This window comes from Phyllobates terribilis, unplaced genomic scaffold (genome assembly GCF_046119375.1).
Source record: "Phyllobates terribilis strain yellow unplaced genomic scaffold, ASM4611937v1 Scaffold_1__5_contigs__length_1240528914, whole genome shotgun sequence".
NCBI classification, from domain to species: Eukaryota; Metazoa; Chordata; class Amphibia; order Anura; family Dendrobatidae; genus Phyllobates; species Phyllobates terribilis.
In genome coordinates, this window is record NW_027362761.1 from 1,086,052,062 (window position 1) to 1,086,070,852 (window position 18,791).

The window sequence follows — 18,791 nt, forward strand, 5'->3', positions numbered from 1 at the left end:
ATAACACTCATATGATTGATGATATGACATGGCTATATAACTGATGGGGAGCCGTACCCCTTCAAGCCCCACTGATTCTCAGAAAGAGGGGGATGCTGTCTTTGCCTGCACAGCGGCCCCCTAAGGCTATGTGCCCACGATGCAGAAATGCTCTGGATTTTTCCTGAATGTTTCTGCATCTCTCTGGCAGAATAAACGCATGCGGATTTTACATGCGTTTTTTTCAGCCAGGGACAAGCGTTTGTCACGCGTTTTGCACATGCGATTTCGCATGTGGGTTGTCAAGCGCTTTCCAAGCGATTTTAGCATCACTTGGAAAAGTGCTTTACAACTTGGTCACACTATATAAATCCATGCAACCGGCATGGATTTTATATAGTGTGACCAAGTTAGTTAAAAAAAACTATAAAAATGGTAAAAAATAAAAAAAACCTTATACTTACCTTCCGATGGCCCCCGGTCTCCTTATCCGATGCGACCTGTCACATGACTAAATGACGTCATGAAAGGTCCTTTTAGACCATCGCGAGCCGCCGGGGAGCCAGGACGTATCACTAAAAATACCGGGGGCCATCAGAAGGTGAGTATAAGGTTTATTTTTTTATGTTAAATTCTTCTTCTTTTTTTTTTTTTTAAAAGGTACTATGGTACCCGGGTCTGGATGAGAGTCTCCTCTTCTCCAGACCCGGGTACCATCCGCACATTGAATCGCTTAATATCCGCATGTGCACATGTAGTCATGAGGATATTAAGGGATTCAATGCAAGTCAATGGCAGCAAAAACGCCGTGATTACGTGAAATAATTGGTAGTGCTGCGGATTTTTCTGCAATGATAATCCGCAGCGGAAATTTTCGCAGCATGTGCACAGCACATGCGGATTATCATTGGGGAAAATTGCAGACCTTCTACCAAGCGTTTTTTAAGCGTTTCTGCGGCGGAATTGCCGCTGCGGAAATGCTTAAAAAACACACAGTGGGCACACAGCCTTACGCGGTGAAATGAGCTGCATCTGGATCTCGTCCACCTAAAGGGACTGTCAGCACAGAATGACTGTTCAAACTAAGTCCCAACTCTCGGTGCTTCTATGGCGCCCCTGCTGCGCATGAGTGCCACAGATCCTAGAGGGGTGCATGAACGGATTCCTCCACAAGAGGCCCTTGCAGCATACACACACCTCCACCTTAGACCACCAGAGGGAGCCCGATAGGGATATGAATAGGGAAGGTGGAGCTAGGCAGCAGCAGTTCCTCTGGAGAGTTCAGCAAGTACAGGTCTGAATACAGAGTGGAGCTCAGTCCAGAGAGAGCTCAGGTTAGTGAGCCCAAGGAGTGCCGACGCCATAAGAGCGGTGAAGCGCGGCAAGCTTCCGCTAGTGTGTATAGCCTAGTGAGGGCCCCAAGCGAGGCCAAAGGCTAGAGGAATGAGTAGCATTGGGGGCAGAGGAGCAGAACAAGCTCACCCCAGAAAACATACTGGACACCGGGAACACGTCTACAGGGCCGTATATTCCCCTGTAGAGACAACCGGAGACCCCTGGAAGACTTCAGATCCCAGGATCACCCAAGAGCTGATATGTACCAGAGCCAGGAGTCACGGAGGCCCCGCAAACTGGGAGCGTGTACTCCAAGAGAAGGCCCTACCACAAAGTCAGCCGCTGCAGGACTGAGAAAGTTAGGCTTAGCTCCAGGCAGGTCAGAAACTTACTACACAAAGGCAAGAAAAAGGAGGCCCTATACCCGCTCACTGGGGAGAATCCTGATATGCACCCTTCACCCTACAGTGCTCTGGAATGTGCCTGAACTTCCATCAGTAAAAGGTGCTGAAGTGAACTGTGTGTTTGCCTATCCTTCTTCAGACGCGGCTGGGTTCCCCCCTGTCCGGCATCCCTACATCCACGCTGCCCTGAGGCCTAGCTCCACCTGTGGGGAGCTATACCACCCAAGCTGCCTCAACACCGGCCTCAGTGGGCTGCTGCAGCGCTGGTGATCCTCACCAGACACCACAGGTGGCATCACGAACTTTCACATAATTATCCACCCTTTTAAACAGAGGCCCAGGGTACGGGCCCGGGAGCCGACTACCGTGACATCCCCAAGACCAGGCAACAAGGTCCGAGCGCTGAGTCATCCCCATCCCCGGGGCGAGACATCTCTCTTTCCTGGCGTCACGAACAGGATCCCGTGTCCGCTGCAACGACGGAGCGTTATGCCCGTTGCCACCGGATACTGTGCGCCTTTAATCAAAAACTGTGTATTAAACTGCGGCGAAGATTGCCGCCATTGTTGGGCCGCCGAGCGGGAAAAAGGGTGTAACCGCGGGAAAACGGAGAGGCTTACCTGCTGAAGCGCGCGAAGCCCCGGACACGCCCCACGCCTCGACGTCAAACCAGGAAGCGCCAGGTCCTGGAAGGAGCGTCGCTTAACGCTCTGACGTAGGACGCAAGCGACACAAGGTCCTGAAGAAGACCGTCACCTGCGGAGCTGCGGCCTACCGGAAGAAAAGAAAAGAAGGGAGGCCACGGTTCGCTAGGGGGGCGCCAGAATGTCCAAAGAACAGCACAACGCCGGGATACCGGTTAACCGCCCTGATGTTCAACCCGAGCTCGGCGTCGAGCTTGGGTTGAACATCCCTGTCATACCCATGGCCCTACCGTACATCTCTGGAGTGAAGTGGCTCCCCCAGTACAGCGGCAAACCAGATACCCTGTCTGGATTTAAGCGGAAAATATGCGGTATACTGGACATGTACTCTATGACAGGCAAGCAAAGAGCCGCTGTTGTATTAGGACAATTGACTGGTGCTGCGGAGCGAGAAGTAGAAACCTGGTCGGCCGCAGACCAGGAGTCAGTGTCCGCAATCTTTAAAAAGTTACAGACTGTCTTTGAGAATCGTACTGAGACAGACCTCCGGATGAGGTTCTGCAACTGCTCTCAGCAACCGGAGGACAGTGTTCGGGACTATGCCTGGTGTTTATAAGGGGCCCTGCGAGCTCTGAAACAGGTTAGTCCAACCAGCATCAATGATGAAAATAGAATGCTGAAGGAACAGTTTATCCGGGGACTGAGGAAGCCAAGGTTCCAGTGTGTGACGCTGGAAGCCCTACCCTGGGAGATGGGGGACTCGGAGCCGTGTCCTGTGCTGTAGATGGGGTGCGGCCGTGGCCCGGACCTGCTCAGTGCCCAGGGCCGTCACATTAAAAAGGGATGGTAGGGGCTTATTCGGGTTGATTGGCTGATCTCGACTACGCCACCTGTGGCACCTGGTGAAGGCCACCAGCGCTGCTACAGTCCGCTGAGGCAGGGTGTTATGGCAGCCGTCGTTGTTACTACTCCCCACAGGCGGAGCAGGGCCTCAGGGCAGAGGTCCAGGATGGAGGGGGTTGTAGTCTAGGAGGTCTGGTGCTGCGTAGTGCGGTATAATGCAGAATAAAGAGTCCGGAGGCCATAGGGGTTAACTTCCAGGGTTTTTACTCACGGTGGAGATTTCAGTTGAAAGGCTTCTCCCAGCTCCTCGCGGAGTTCTGCAGTCACCAGAGAAGGGGGGGGGGTCCGACAACCTCCGAGTAAGTCCAGTGTTCAATCAGGACCCCGCACCAGAGTGTTCCTAGACTTCAGACCGGGTCTTTTCCTGTCTGTGCGTGTGTAGATAGGCCGGGTCTCCCTCTGAACTTCACTCAGAAAAAGGGTACGGGTGGCAGCTCGGCTCCCTCCGTTACACGGTGGGATCCTCAGGGCCTACCGGAGTTCCCTGACCAGGACGGCAAGTGGCAAGGTCAGGTGTCGGGGGCCGGTACCCCTCTTGCAGCCGGAATCCCTCTGAATAAATCAGGTTGGCGAGGACAGGTGGCGTATACCGCTCCGTCTGCATCCCCCCCGGGATCCATTTGCGGCGGAGCTACACTCCTAAGCTCCGGGCCTTCTTGGTCATGGTCCTCGACCGGGCTGAGACATACATTATCTGCAACCTGCCCCTCGACCCAAGGCCAGGGTACGAGGGCCGTGCCTCCATCCTCTGCAGGTCCACACAGGATCCACGATCAGGGAGGAAGGTCACGATCAAAGAACGATCAAAGAACCCAGAACCAAGATGGCTATGAATTAAATATGAAATTTAAAGTGTCACTAAAATGTGAATCCTCCACCCTCCATCCACTAATTGGTTCCCCTATCTCTTGGTTCCCCAGTCTCCCGATTCCCAATAGGGGCAGCACCTAGTGCCTACTAGCCCCCTCTGGTGGGAGAAGTGTGGTGTTGGATGTGGAGGTAGGGTCCTGACCATCGCACTGTTCTTACCTCAAAGGAGGAACACTACACCCCATTAAAGAGGTGCAGCATCCCTGTGGCGGTCAAACCCTCAGGGGCGCCATACCAGCAACGTCCCCTAGTGAGCTGGACAGCCTGCGCTCTGAAGTGCGTCAGTTGAGCAAAACCCTGACCACTGTACTGAGTGCCCAGCAGCTGCGGACGGAGCCCGAGGCAGAAGGAAGGATCCTGCTAGCCGACAGCCCTGAGGATGTCCCCTGGATGAGAAGGAGGAGGAAGACGACGCCACCCCGTGGAAGGACCAACAACCAGCGTCACCCTCAACGAGAGTTTGTCTGCCACCGCTGCCAGAAGGCAGGCCACACAGTGCGCGATTGCTCTTTAAACGAGCAGACCCTGGGTCTGAGGGCCAACACCCAGGAACAGACTCAGCAGGCCCCTCAGACTGGCACAGCAGGTACGTGGGAGGAAGACCTTTCCTGTCCATAATCCTGGACAGCATTGCGATACCTGCCCTGCTGGACACTGGATCTCAGGTAACAATTATGCCTGATGTCCTTTACAAGAGATACTGGTCCATGGACAGTCTCCAATCCCCAAACCCAGATTTTTCAGTATATGCCTCTAACGGCCTCCCTCTTAACCTAGTCGGGGTTAAGGATGTGACGGTAAAGGTGGGGAGAGTGGAGCTGAAGGACCAGGGACTCATTGTAGTAGAGACTGTCTCTGATGACTCAGGACTGAATATGGTACTAGGCACTAACATTGTTGGTAACTGTCTGGAGGAAGTGGTGTTTTTGCTCCAACAGCTCGCTAACGCCACCAGACCGGAGCAGAGAAGAGCGATCCAGAAGGAGATCCGAGCCCAAATGTACCAGCAGCAAGTAAAGCTATCCATTGGTGAGATTGGTAATGTGCGGGTAACAGACTCCATACCCATTGTGATGCCGCCAATGAGTGAAATGCTTATCTGGTGTAGAGCAGCAATAGGTCTTAAAGGACAGAACTATCAGGCGGTAGTAGAACCCCTTAGCTCAGAGCACAGACCTACACTCTTAACAGCCAGAAGGGTAGTGGATGTACGCAATGGGAGGGTGCTCGTCCGTCTTCTCAACTATGGGGAAGATGAGGTCAGATTACCACGCTATGCCACTGTTGCCAAGTTACACGATGTAAATAACAACTCCATTCACACGGCGGAGTCCTTGATCTCCCCAGACCAGGTGGAGGATAATGACCCGGCAATCCAGGTGGAGGATTGGTGTCAGCAGATCCATGTTGGGACAGACACCACTCCTGCCCACCAGAAACAGGGGGTACACCGGGTGGTTCAGGAATACGCGCAGGTATTCAGCAAGCACCCACTTAACTTTGGGAGGATTAAGGGGGTACAACATCACATCCCCACAGGCAATCATCCACCCATCAAAGAATGTTACAGGCCTATACCACCAGCACACTACCAGAAAGCCAAGGAGATGTTACACGACATGAAGAAGGCAGGGGTAGTAAGGGATAGTTGTAGTCCCTGGGCAGCTCCCCTAGTGCTAGTCAGGAAAAAGGATGGAAGCATGAGAATGTGTGTAGATTACAGACAAGTAAATCGCATTACACATAAAGATGCCTACCCTTTACCATGTATTGGGGAATCCCTGGCTGCCTTAAAGTCTGCAAATTACTTTTCCACCCTTGACCTCACTAGTGGGTACTGGCAAGTAGCTGTGGCTGAGGAGGATCGGGAGAAGACGGCCTTCACCACCCCGATGGGACTCTGCGAGTTCAACAGTATGCCGCTTGGACTCTGCAATGCCTCCGGAACGTTCCAGAGATTGATGGAATGCTGCCTGGGACACTGCAACTTCGAGACTGTGTTACTATACCTGGATGATGTGATAGTGTACTCCAAGATGTATGAGGACCACTTGAAGCACCTGGAGGAGGTATTTGAGTCACTGTCCCGGTATGAGATGAAGCTGAAGCCCTCAAAGTGCCACATGCTCAAGAGAAAGGTACAGTACCTGGGGCATATTGTCAGTCCAGAAGGGGTAGCACCAGAACCGGAGAAGGTCACTGCAATCCAGAAGTGGCCGGAGCCGAAGAACCTCAAGGAGGTGCGTCAGTTCCTGGGACTCATAGGATACTACCGGAGGTTTGTAAAGGACTACACTAAGAAAGCAGCCCCTCTGCAAGACCTCCTGGTAGGACAGTCCCCCAAAGGCAGAAGTCCCCCATTCCACTGGGGTAAGGAGCAAGCCGAGCCATTTCAGGAGATGAAGGAGATCCTGACAGGCGACGAGATCCTAGCCTACCCTGACTACAGCCAACCGTTCCTGCTGTATACTGATGCCAGCAACGAAGGACTGGGTGCTGTCCTAAGTCAGAAGCAGAATGGCCAAGAGAAAGTGATCGCATACGCAAGCAGGAAGCTCCGCCCGACTGAGAGAAACCCAGAGAACTATAGCAGCTTTAAGTTAGAGTTCCTGGCCTTGGTCTGGGCCATCACTGAAAGGTTCAAGCACTACCTAGCCTCCAGCAAGTTCACTGCCTACACTGACAATAACCCCTTGACCCATCTTGAAACAGCCAAGCTAGGAGCCATGGAGCAGCGATGGATGGCTCGGTTGTCAAACTACCAATTTACAATAAAGTACGGGGCGGGCCGCAAGAACGCCAACGCCGATGCCCTGTCCAGGATGCCTCACCAGTCAGACACAGAAGAAGAAGTGGATGACTTGGAGGAGATTGAGCTACCTGCCTTTCACCGGAATGGGATAATCCACGAGCAACGAGACTCCTGGAGGCAGCATGGGAAGACGTTAAACCCTTTGCCTCACCACAGATGGAAAGAGACCCAGGACAGTGACCCGGTTGTCAGCTGTATCAAGGAGCTGATAACCCAAGAAGGTTCCTCCCTGGAGAAGGATGCATCTCTGCAAGCAAAGCAGCTGTGGAATGAGAGAAGCCGGCTGTTTATCTACCGTGAGAAGCTGTGCCGGAGGTACGTCAATCCAAAAACCCATGAGATGGTATGGCAGATAGTGGACCCCAAGACAGACATCCAAATGGTGTTGGAGGCCTACCACGATCAGGTGGGGCACTTTAGCTGGAAGAAGCTAGAGACCCTGCTGAAGTGTCGATTCTACTGGGTAGGAATGCGCAGCTCCATTGAGCGGTGGTGCCGAAACTGTGGACCCTGTAGCCTCAGAAGAAAAGACTACAGCAGCCAGAAGGCACCCCTGCAACCCATCAAGACGACTCGACCCCTGGAGATCGTGGCCCTGGACCATGTCAAGCTGTCACCCAGCAGGTCAGGGTACTCCTATGCCCTGACCATGGTGGATCACTACTCACGTTTCCTGGTGGTCGCCCCCGTCAAGGATCTGACGGCAGAGACAGCAGCAAAAACGTTCCAGGCGTGTTTCTGCAGACCCCATGGATACCCTGAGCAGGTGCTGACGGACCAAGGCCCGGCCTTTGAGGCTGAGTTGTTCAAAGAGTTCTGCCATCTCTATGGGTGTAAGAAGATAAGAACTACACAGTACCACCCACAAACCAATGGTCTCTGTGAAAAGATGAACAACATCGTCATCGACCTGCTGAAGACTTTACCACTTGAGGAGAGAAACCAGTGGCCAGACCTACTACCTGACCTGGTAGATCTGTACAATCACATACCTGTAAGTTCCACCAATTGCACTCCAGCATATCTCATGCGAGCAAGACCAGGAAAGTTGCCCATTGACCTGGAGCTCGGTGTTGTAGAACCAGAAGCAGATGTGACCACTGAGGACTGGGACAAAACCAGACAGGAGCAGTACAGAAGAGTACAAGCCTGTGTCGAAGACAGTCTCACTCGGTTGAGGGACAAGCAGGAAGCTCAATACATCAGAGGTGCCCCAGCAGAACCCTTCACACCTGGTGCAGTAGTGTTAAAGAGGAAGAGAAGAAACCACAAACTTGATGACCAGTGGGAGAGAGAACCCTACACTGTGTTGAATTCAAGATTTGATAATAAGAAAACCTGTTTGATTAGCAAAGACGGGCGAAGAACAGCTACTGCTACGGTATCTAGAGACCACCTGAAGTTGTGTCCAGATCTGCTAAAGCCCCAAGAAGAAGTGCCTCTCACCGTACCGGAGGAGCCTAAAGAAGCAGTAATCCATACTGACTTAGGAGACTTCCCGGCAGATTGGCCTCAACTAAGAGGAGCAGTAATCATACCTGTAATCACCTTCTACCCACAGCAAGAAGAACCTGTAGGTGCCCCAGAAGAGCCTGCTTAAGAAAGATCCCCGGCTGGAGTGTAGCAAGAAGGCCCAGCCAATGGTATACTTGCCAGTCCTGTAGAGAGGTTAAGGCAACCCTGCAGTTCCCCAACACTTAGAACTGACAGAATGGGAGGTAGTGCAAATACTAGTGCCTCACGCATCCCAGTAACACGTAGGTCCATACGTAGTACCAAAGGTCAGATCCCTGTCAGATACACTGAGTAAAATAGTTAAACTTCTGACAGTACCCTGGGGTACCCCTGGGGTATTATATAGCATTGTATTGTATATTACTGTATTATCTTGTATATTGCCATGTATTCATTGCCTTTTATATGCATTTAACTTATATTTTTGCCTTCGTCCAGGGACAATTCAAGTGATAAGGACACTTTACCTATTTGCTTCTCATTACCCGTATGGGTAACTAAGAACTCTGTGGCTGAGGACTATGTGCAGCCCAAAGACTTTTCTTTGTAAATATTTGCACTACCTGGAGTGCCCCATTGAGCAACCTCCCCGGAAGAGACTTGGACTTCTAGGTTGCTTATTCCAATACATATATCTATTTATTACTTATTAATGTTATATGCAACGTTTAAGAATGTGCCTCCCATAAAGGGAAGATTGTTATTGTTCATGTAATATTGTTTTTTCAAAATGTACTTCAGCCCGGGAGTGCTGAGCTTTGCTAGGGGGGAATGTGGCGCCCCGGCTGCGCATGAGTGCCACAGATCCTAGAGGGGTGCATGAACAGATTCCTCCACAAGAGGCCCTCGCAGCATACTCACACCTCCACCTTCCACCTCAGACCACCAAAGGGAGCCCGATAGGGATATAAATAGGGAAGGTGGAGCTAGGCAGCAACAGTTCCTCTGGAGAGTTCAGCAAGTACAGGTCTGAATACAGAGTGGAGCTCAGTCCAGAGAGAGCTCAGTCCAGAGAGAGCTCAGGTTAGTGAGCCCAAGGCATGCCGACGCCATAAGAGCGGTGAAGCGCGGCAAGCTGCCGCTAGTGTGTATAGCCTAGTGAGGGCCCCAAGCGAGGCCGAAGGCTAGAGGAGTGAGTAGCATTGGGGGCAGAGGAGCTGTACAAGCTCACCCCAGAAAACATACCGGACACCGGGTCTGCATCTACAGGGCCGTATATTCCCCTGTAGAGACAACCGGAGACCCCTGGAAGACTTCAGGTCCCAGGATCACCCAAGAGCTGATATGTACCAGAGCCAGGGAGTCACGGAGGTCCCGCAAGCTGGGAGCGTGTACTCCAAGAGAAGGCCCTACCACAAAGTCAGCCGGTGCAGGACAGAGACAAAGTTAGGTCTAGCTCCAGGCAGGTCAGAAACTTACTACACAAAGGCAAGAAACAGGAGGCCCTATACCCGCTCACTGGGGAGAATCCTGATATGCACCCTTCACCCTACAGTGCTCTGGAATGTGCCTGAACTTCCATCAGTAAAAGGTACTGAAGTGAACTGTGTGTTTGCCTATCCTTCTTCAGACCCGGCTAGGTCCCCCCCTGTCCTGCATCCCTACATCCACGATGCCCTGAGGCCTAGCTCCACCTGTGGGGAGCTATACCACCCAAGCTGCCTCAACACCGGCCTCAGTGGGCTGCCGCAGCGCTGGTGATCCTCACCAGACACCACAAGTGGCGTCACGAACTTTCACATAATTATCCACCCTTTCAAACAGAGGCCCAGGGTACGGGCCCGGGAGCCGACTACCGCGACATCCACAAGACCAGGCAACAAGGTCCGGGCGCCGAGTCATCCCCATCCCCTGGGCTCGTCACTTCATGACGGGGCCAATCATTTATATACACCTTCCCACCTGCTTGTTTTCCCTCTATCCACACCCTCCTCTTCTTTGATTGACAGCTCTGGCTTCATAGAACCAGAGAAGGAAGGAGACAGAGGTAAAACAAGCAGGTGGGAAGGTGTATATAAAGGATTGGCCCACGCCGTGATCCACGGAGCGCTTGTACTTGGTTTCAACAGTCATTCTGTGCTGACAGTCCCTTTAAAATCAGTGTTTCCCAAACTCCAGTCCTCACGGCCCCCCACAGGTCATGTTTTCGGGATTTCCATAGTATTGCACAGGTGAGAGAATTCCTGATTCCTTGATGATACTTTTATCACATGTGTAATACTGAGGAAATCCTGAAAACATTACCTATTGGGGGGAAAACCTGACCTGTTGGGGGCCATGAGGACTGGAGTGTGGGAAAAACTGCCTTAAATGGAGCTGTGCTACATTTTTATTATTCAGCGATTAGCAGGATCCCCCAACAATTTCTTAAGCAATGAGAAAATGCAGTCCCTAATGATGTCCTCTGACAGTAAGCGGATCACGTACAGCAGATGCATTGGGTTCTGCATTTCTTGGAGAATGGGATGGGGCAGCTTCTGTCTTCTCAGTGATACAATCAGGAAGGAGCTGCAGCGTGAGACAATCCCTGTCTACATCTTTGATCTGATCATCAATACAGAGGGCTGATTGGTGAAGACAGAGGGAAAGGCTAATAAAATTCTTAAAAAAAACTTAGTTTTTCGGCTGGCACTTCCTCTGGGGTCAGTATGCCAACCTCATTGACTTCATAGCACTTACCAAAGTGGGCAGACACAATTTTATTGCCTTTACACACGTCACCTCCACAAAGTGCGATGCTGGCTACGACGCCTCTGTAGTGATCAAACGTTGAGTCAAACAGCAGGGCTTTAAGATGGCTGCCCTTTTCAATCTTGGGACTAAAACACAAAAATAAGACATCCTGTTAAGGGGTATAAAGGTAAGTAAAGAGCGTTCAGTCCGGAGTGATGAATTCCAAAAGACAAAGTTTATTCCGCCATCACATAACGTTTCGATCTGTTATAGGTCTTTATCAAGTATATACTAAGACATACAGGGATACTGATCCCCTTTAAGGAAAATCAGTGGCCAGAACCCTTTAAATTCCCCTTAAATGGCCCAAAACTGAAACTGTGGGAACAATATAATCCACTTAGGGTTCAGCAAACTTACAGTCAAGGGTTTGATAAAGTTATCTACATCCTTGTGTCTCCAGAAAGCATAGCGTACGTTCACGTGCTGAAAATGCCGACCAGTTCTGGAGTGAGCAGAGGTCCGCAGCTTGTGACACTCCTGCCGTAGTGAAACTACAGATCCCAGCAGGCTGACGGTCTCTCGTCAAGTAATGCTGGGAGCCGCAGTTTCACAAATAGTGCTAGAGGATCCATGTCAGAAATATGAGGCTGCCACTAGGGTTTCTCTCACAAATATGTAATCGGACGTGGAGAGGATCCGCACGTGGATGAGCCCTATTCTCTATCTGTGAACATACTACTCCTTCACTCAGATTCTAAGTGGTTCTGCAGCGCATCTGTGCAGAGCAAGCTGTCAATCAAAATCCAGGCCAGGTTTACAGCCGTCACCTCCGATATTGTGAGCTGTGCTGTGATCCAAGACTGTAGCCGCTCCGTGCACAACGATGAGTGAAGGCCGGCGGCTGCAGGGAGAAAAGACGTTAATTTTCTCCCGGTACCTGCACTATCAATAAGGCGGCCGGGCAACATTGTAACAATATTTATCTGCAGATTAACCCTATACCTGCAGGTACATAGCATTTTTCAAGGTGACAGGTTCCCTTTAATAAAGAGAAGATGGATAGAGCCGCATTAGTCCCTACTCACGGTGGAAGCCTCCTGACAACTTCTTGAACACTTTCCACATTTGTTCCAAGCTTCGCCGAGATCTAATAGAAATAAACAGAGAAATTAATTTCTTTACACAGTTTAGAATTTGGCTACAACGAATCAGAAGAAATGAAACCTGTTTGAAGTTGTCAAGCAATCAAGCCCCTCCGTAAGCCACACAGAACATGGCTACTTATGTCATCTGCAGGTGATTAAAGGAACCTGTCATGTTGAAATGGTCTAAGATCTGTAGGGGGATGTTGTAGAGCAGAGAAGTTGATCAGACTGATAGACATATCTGTGGGAAGAGAGTCAGTAAAACTTGCATTTTATGAAGTGAAAGTCCTGCCATATGTACACTAGTCCAGTGGGCGGTCCTACTAAGTGATTGACAGTTCCCTGTATGACCATGCGGGCAAAGACAGCTGTCATTCACTAGTAGGACCGCCCACTGGACTCATCTGTACAAACAGCAGGATTCCACTGAATAAATTGATACAGGAAAAATATCTATCTTTGTACCGTGTTAGCCAGTAGATAGAAGAGTATTTAGATTTGAGAGTCCTCAGTGGTTGATACCTTTTAATGGCTAACAGAAAAGATGGTAACAAATTGCAAGCTTACCAGACGACTCAGGTCTCAGGTCTGCCTGATGAAGAGGCTGGAGTAGTCTGGAAAGCTTGCAATCTTTTCCGTTAGCCATTAAAGGTATCAACCAATGAAGAAAAAAATCTAATGAATGAATTACAATTTAAACTGAATCTTCTCCCACAAACCTATATATCGTTCTGCTCAGTTTCTCATGGATAAAGCCTGTAAGTCTGAATGGGGCTTTAATGTTATTACAATCATGTAAACGCAGATCACAAAATCTTTCATATGATCATTTTTTTTAACACTCAAAACCCCTATGGATATTTATGTTTACTAAAAGATTCCTTTCCCATTCTTTTGACAGCTCTTCTTTAGGTATGGACACAGACCGGCATCCGGCATAAAGGCATCTGGAGACTTTTCCTTTTTCTGTGATATAGGATAATCTTGTTTATTTCTAACGCTTTAAATCTTTCAAATTATTTCCGAAAAATGTATCAAAAAAGGGACATATAAGCAAAAAAATCAATTGATATTGTGCAAATACCATATGTGTTAGGTTATTTATTACATCTGTTGAATATTTTCCACAGACTAATTGCTTGTAATTATATATTATATCGGATCTATATGTCAATTTCTGTAAGGGGATTTTTTTGCTTATATGTCCCTTTTTTGCCTTACATGTTTTTTAATCATGTTTTTAAATGGTTGTGTCTAGTGTCCTATTAATAATAAAATTTCTATATTTTTCTCATTATATTGTATTCTTATTTAATCATTTAACGCGCTTGGTGCCTTTATTGTCCCTCGTTTCCTCTTTTGTTTGCTTAACACTTATACAGGGACTTTGGCACAAGCGTGTATTTTGATAATTGTGGTGCTGGGTCAGATACTATTTATCTACTTACTTACACCAACACCTTGCCCCAACTCTGCAATCCCCAATATCAGTCCATGACCTCAATGGGGTCACTATAAAATTCTAAAGAGGACTGGTCATGTCTCTATTGGAAAATAGACAAACTTAGGATAGAAACAATATGAACATATACCCTGCTATAAGTAAGTAAAAAGCAACAGTGAATATATATAATATAGGGTACTTAGTAAACATGGTTTTTGATTTTAAAAAAGCCATCGCACCAGCGCCAAGGTGTACCCAGTCAGTCATGTGAAGTATATAATTAAATACACTTTAGTACAATATTAGTATCTTGTCCCTTTAAATCTTCAGCTACTTCTGTCACCATGGTAACTGCATTCATACTCAGCCAATAGGATTGCTCGGTTTGAATTTGAAAAAAAAAAAAAAAAGTCCTATATCGTCAGTTTGTTCCATCTCATCTGAGTGTGAAGACAAACACATACGATCAGCGAGATTATAGGTATAAGACGTGATATAATATAACGGACGGAGCCACATCCCATCACACGCACTCAGCGACCACAACTGACAGGAATCAGCACATTTATCACAGGATAAGTCATTATTCCCCAGCACATGATAAGTGACAACTTCTAGATCTGCTGGGAACCCAACTAATCCCTGCTAGTACCTCCCCGGACCACCGCTCCATTCATTCTCTATGCAGGAGAAAGCTGAGTACAGCGCCCCCCATAGAGAATGAACGGACCGGCGGTTGAACATTTGCACTTCGCTCACTTCTATCTATAAGTGCTGTTCTGCTGATTGGGTCATAGCGGCCAAACCCACCGATCTAAGAGTCATCACCTATCCAGAGATCAGTGATAACTTGTTCCAACTAGAAATCCCCTTTAGTGGAAGAGATCACATATCTAACAGCCAATACTATTCATTCCCAATCTTCCCTGTGCCCAGTAATGCCCCTGGGTATATCGCCAATATGAGCCAATCACCAAACCCTCTGCTGACTGTTCCCGATGTTTTATAGAGTTTGGAGACGTTTCTACAAGAGAAGATATCAGCGGCCACCATGGGGATGGGTTACTCTGCCAGCGATGGAGCAGGTAGTATCCACCAGCCTGTGATATCTCACCTTCCTCCATATTCTGCTGTTACATGCGTTTCTTCAGCTTTACCGATTCCCAACATAACCAATTTATGTTTTTTTTCTGTTTTTTCCTCCGCTTTTTCCAAGGGCTATAACTTTTTGATGTCTGTCCACATAGTGTGAGGTCTTGTTATTTTGCAGGACGAGCGGTACTTATAAATCACACCATTCATTTACCACATAGTACTAGAAAACGGGAAAAACATTCCAAGTGCAGTAAAAGTGCGAAAAAAAAAAAAGCCTGACACTGTTTTTCTGGGAACGGTTTTAACGGCGTACATAGTGTGGTAAAAATGACCTGGTAATAGGATCCTGCTCCTCAGTGTGATTACAGCAAGACCAAACTTCTCCAATAGTTTTGGAAAAGAAAAAAACTTTTTTTTGATGGTGTCACCATTTTTTCTGAGACCCGTAACATTTTCATTTTTCGGGTTGATGGAGCTGTGTGGGGGCTTATTTTTTGAAGGGCAAGAGGACTTTATTGATAACATTTTGGGACACATATGACATGGTCATCGCTTCTTACAGGATTTTCTGCAGTATTGAGGCGAACGAAAAAAAATGCAATTTTGGCTTTTTGATTTTTTTTTCTGTGTTTACTGATAATTTATTTTTAATATATTTGGATAGATTGTATTTCTCTGAAAGAGACCATACCACAAATGTGTATATTTTTATTATCTTTATTTTTACTGGGAGGTGAGTTGAACGTGTGGGGTTTTAATATTTTAAACTTTTTTTTTTTAAATTTTCACTGCATTTGTATATATCATCTGATTGCTTGTGCTATATACAGCGATACCACAGTAATGCTCCATATAGCAAAATCACAGTCTTCTTTACAGCCCAAATGAAGCTTTATGATGACAGGCACGGAGGCTTCAGCAGACCCCCGGATGTCATAGCAGTCCCTCGGCGCCCTGTGATCGAGTCACAGGAGCGCTGGTGGGCGCATGGAACGATGCATCCCAATGCCGGCGCGCTGTTAATGCTGCTGTTAGAGATTGACAGCAGCACTGAACAGGTTAACAGTGGTGGGCAGATCTTCGCTCCACTCGCAGCTCTTAGAGGCAGGTCCTGGTTGTTTGTCACAGCCATTATCTGCCATGTACGGGGCAAGCTGACTCTGCTCCATACACCCACTACTGATATATACCATACATGTACGGCAGATGTTGGTAAGGAATTAAAGCGGTTGTCCAGCTTTGGGGCCATTTGTTTTTTTTTTTACTTTAATGCAAGTATTTGGGGCTAAAATTGATTTCTGTAATTGAGTTTCATTAAAAATGTTGCCTTCTGTAGCATCTGTGCTGCACTGTCTATTGCTAGCTGCAAAATTAGCTAACTGAGAATCTATCAGTGAGCTCTACAACCAACAGAAGTTGCTCAGGTAGTGCAGCTCATCCAGGATGGCACATCAATGCGAGCTGTGGCAAGGAGGTTTGTTGTGTCTGTCAGCGTAGTGTCCAGAGGCTGGAGGCGCTACCAGGAGACAGGCCTGTACACTAGGAGACGTGGAGGGGGCCGTAGCAGGGCAACAACCCAGCAGCAGGACCACTACCCCCGCCTTTGTGAAAGGAGGAACAGGAGGAGCACTGCGAGAGCCCTGCAAAATGACTTCCAGCAGGCCACAAATGAGCATATGTCTGCACAAACAGTTAGAAACCGACTCCATGAGGGTGGTATGAGGGCCCGACGTCCACAGATGGGGGTTGTGTTCACAACCCAACACCATGCAGGACGCTTGGCATTTGCCACAGAACACCAGGATTGGCAAAGTCGCCACTGGCTCCCTGTGCGCTTCACAGATGAAAGCAGGGTCACGCTGAGCACGTGACAGACGTAACAGAGTCTGGAGACGCCGTGGAAAGCGATCTGCTGCCTGCAACATCCTTCAGCATGACCGGTTTGGCAGTGGGTCAGTAATGGTGTGGGGTGGCATTTCTTTGGAGGGCCGCACAGCCCTCCATGTGCTCGCCAGAGGTAGCCTGACTTCCACTAGGTACAGAGATGAGATCCTCAGACCCCTTGTGAGACCATATGCCGGTGCGGTTGGCCCTGGGTTCCTCCTAATGCAGAACAATGCCAGACTTCATGTGGCTGGAGTGTGTCAGTCTCATTTTGACTTGTTCTAAGAACATTACATCAAAGTTGGATCAGCCTGTAGTGTGTTTTTCCACTTAAATTTTGGGGGTGACTCCAAATCCAGGCCTCCATTGGTTAATAAATTTGATTTCCATTGATGATTTTGTATGAACATTTGCTAAAAGAAGAACTGTGCCCAGTGGAGCCAAGCTGAAGGAACAGAATGGACTTGATCTGACTTCAGACATTTTTTCAAGTTGCCCCTCAGGAGGGGGCCAGTTCACTTTTTAGCTGGGTTAAAATAAACTGCTCAAAAAAATAAAGGGAACACTCAAATAACATCCTAGATCTGAATGAAAGAAATATTCTCATTGAATACTTTGTTCTGTACAAAGTTGAATGTGCTGACAACAAAATCACACAAAAATCATCAATGGAAATCAAATTTATTAACCAATGGAGGCCTGGATTTGGAGTCACCCACAAAATTAAAGTGGAAAAACACACTACAGGCTGTTCCAACTTTGATGTAAATGTCCTTAAAACAAGTCAAAATGAGGCTCAGTATTGTGTGTGGCCTCCACGTGCCTGTATGACCTCCCTACAACGCCTGGGCATGTTCCTGATGAGGTTGCGGATGGTCTCCTGTGAGATCTCCTCCCAGACCTGGACAGTCTGTGGTGCAATGTGATGTTGGTGGATGGAGGGAGACATGATGTCCCAGATGTGCTCAATCGGATTCAGCTTTGGGGAACAGGCGGGCCAGTCCATAGCTTCAAAGCTTTCATCTTGCAGGAACTGCTGACACACTCCAGCCACATGAGGTCTGGCATTGTGCTGCATTAGGGGGAACCCAGGGCCCACTGCACCAGCATATTGTCTCACAAGGGGCCTGAGGATCTCATCTCGGTACCTAATGGCAGTCCGGCTACCTCTGGCGAGCACATGGAGGGCTGTGCGGCCCTCCAAAGAAATGCCACCTCACACTATTACTGACCCACTGCCAAACCGGTCATGCTGAAGGATGTTGCAGGCAGCAGATCGCTCTCCATGGCGTCTCCAGACTCTGTCACATGTGCTCAGTGTGACCCTGCTTTCATCTGTGAAGAACACAGGGAGCCAGTGACGACTTTGCCAATCCTGGTGTTCTGTGGCAAGTGCCAAGCATCCTGCATGGTGTAGGGGTGTGAGCACAACCCCCATCTGTGGACGTCGGGCCCTCATACCACCCTCATGGAGTCGGTTTCTGTTTGTGCAGACATATGCTCATTTGTGGCCTGCTGGAGGTCATTTTGTAGGGCTCTCGCAGTGCTCCTCCTTGCACAAAGGCGGGGGTAGTGGTCCTGCTGCTGGGTTGTTGCCCTCCTACGCCCCCCTCCATGTCTCCTGGTGTACTGGCCTGTCTCCTGGTAGCGTCTCCAGCCTCTGGACACTACGCTGACAGACACAGCAAACCTCCTTGCCACAGCTCTCACTGATGTGCCATCCAGGATGAGCTGCACTACCTGAGCATCTTCTGTGGGTTGTACAGTCCGTCTCATGCTACAACCAACATTGAAAAGTGACCAAAACATCAGCCAGAAAGCATTGGTACTGAGATGTGGTCTGCGGTCCCCACCTGCAGAACCACTCCTTTATTGAGGGTGTCTTGATAATTGCCAATAATTTCCATCTATTGTCTATTCCATTTGCACAACAGCATGTGAAATTGATTGTCAATTAGTGTTGCTTCCTAAGTGGACAGTTTGATTTCACAGAAGTTTGATTTACTTGGAGTTATATTCTGTTGTTTAAGGGTTCACTTTATTTTTTTGAGCAGTGTACATAAAAAAATTACTGCAGCTTTAATG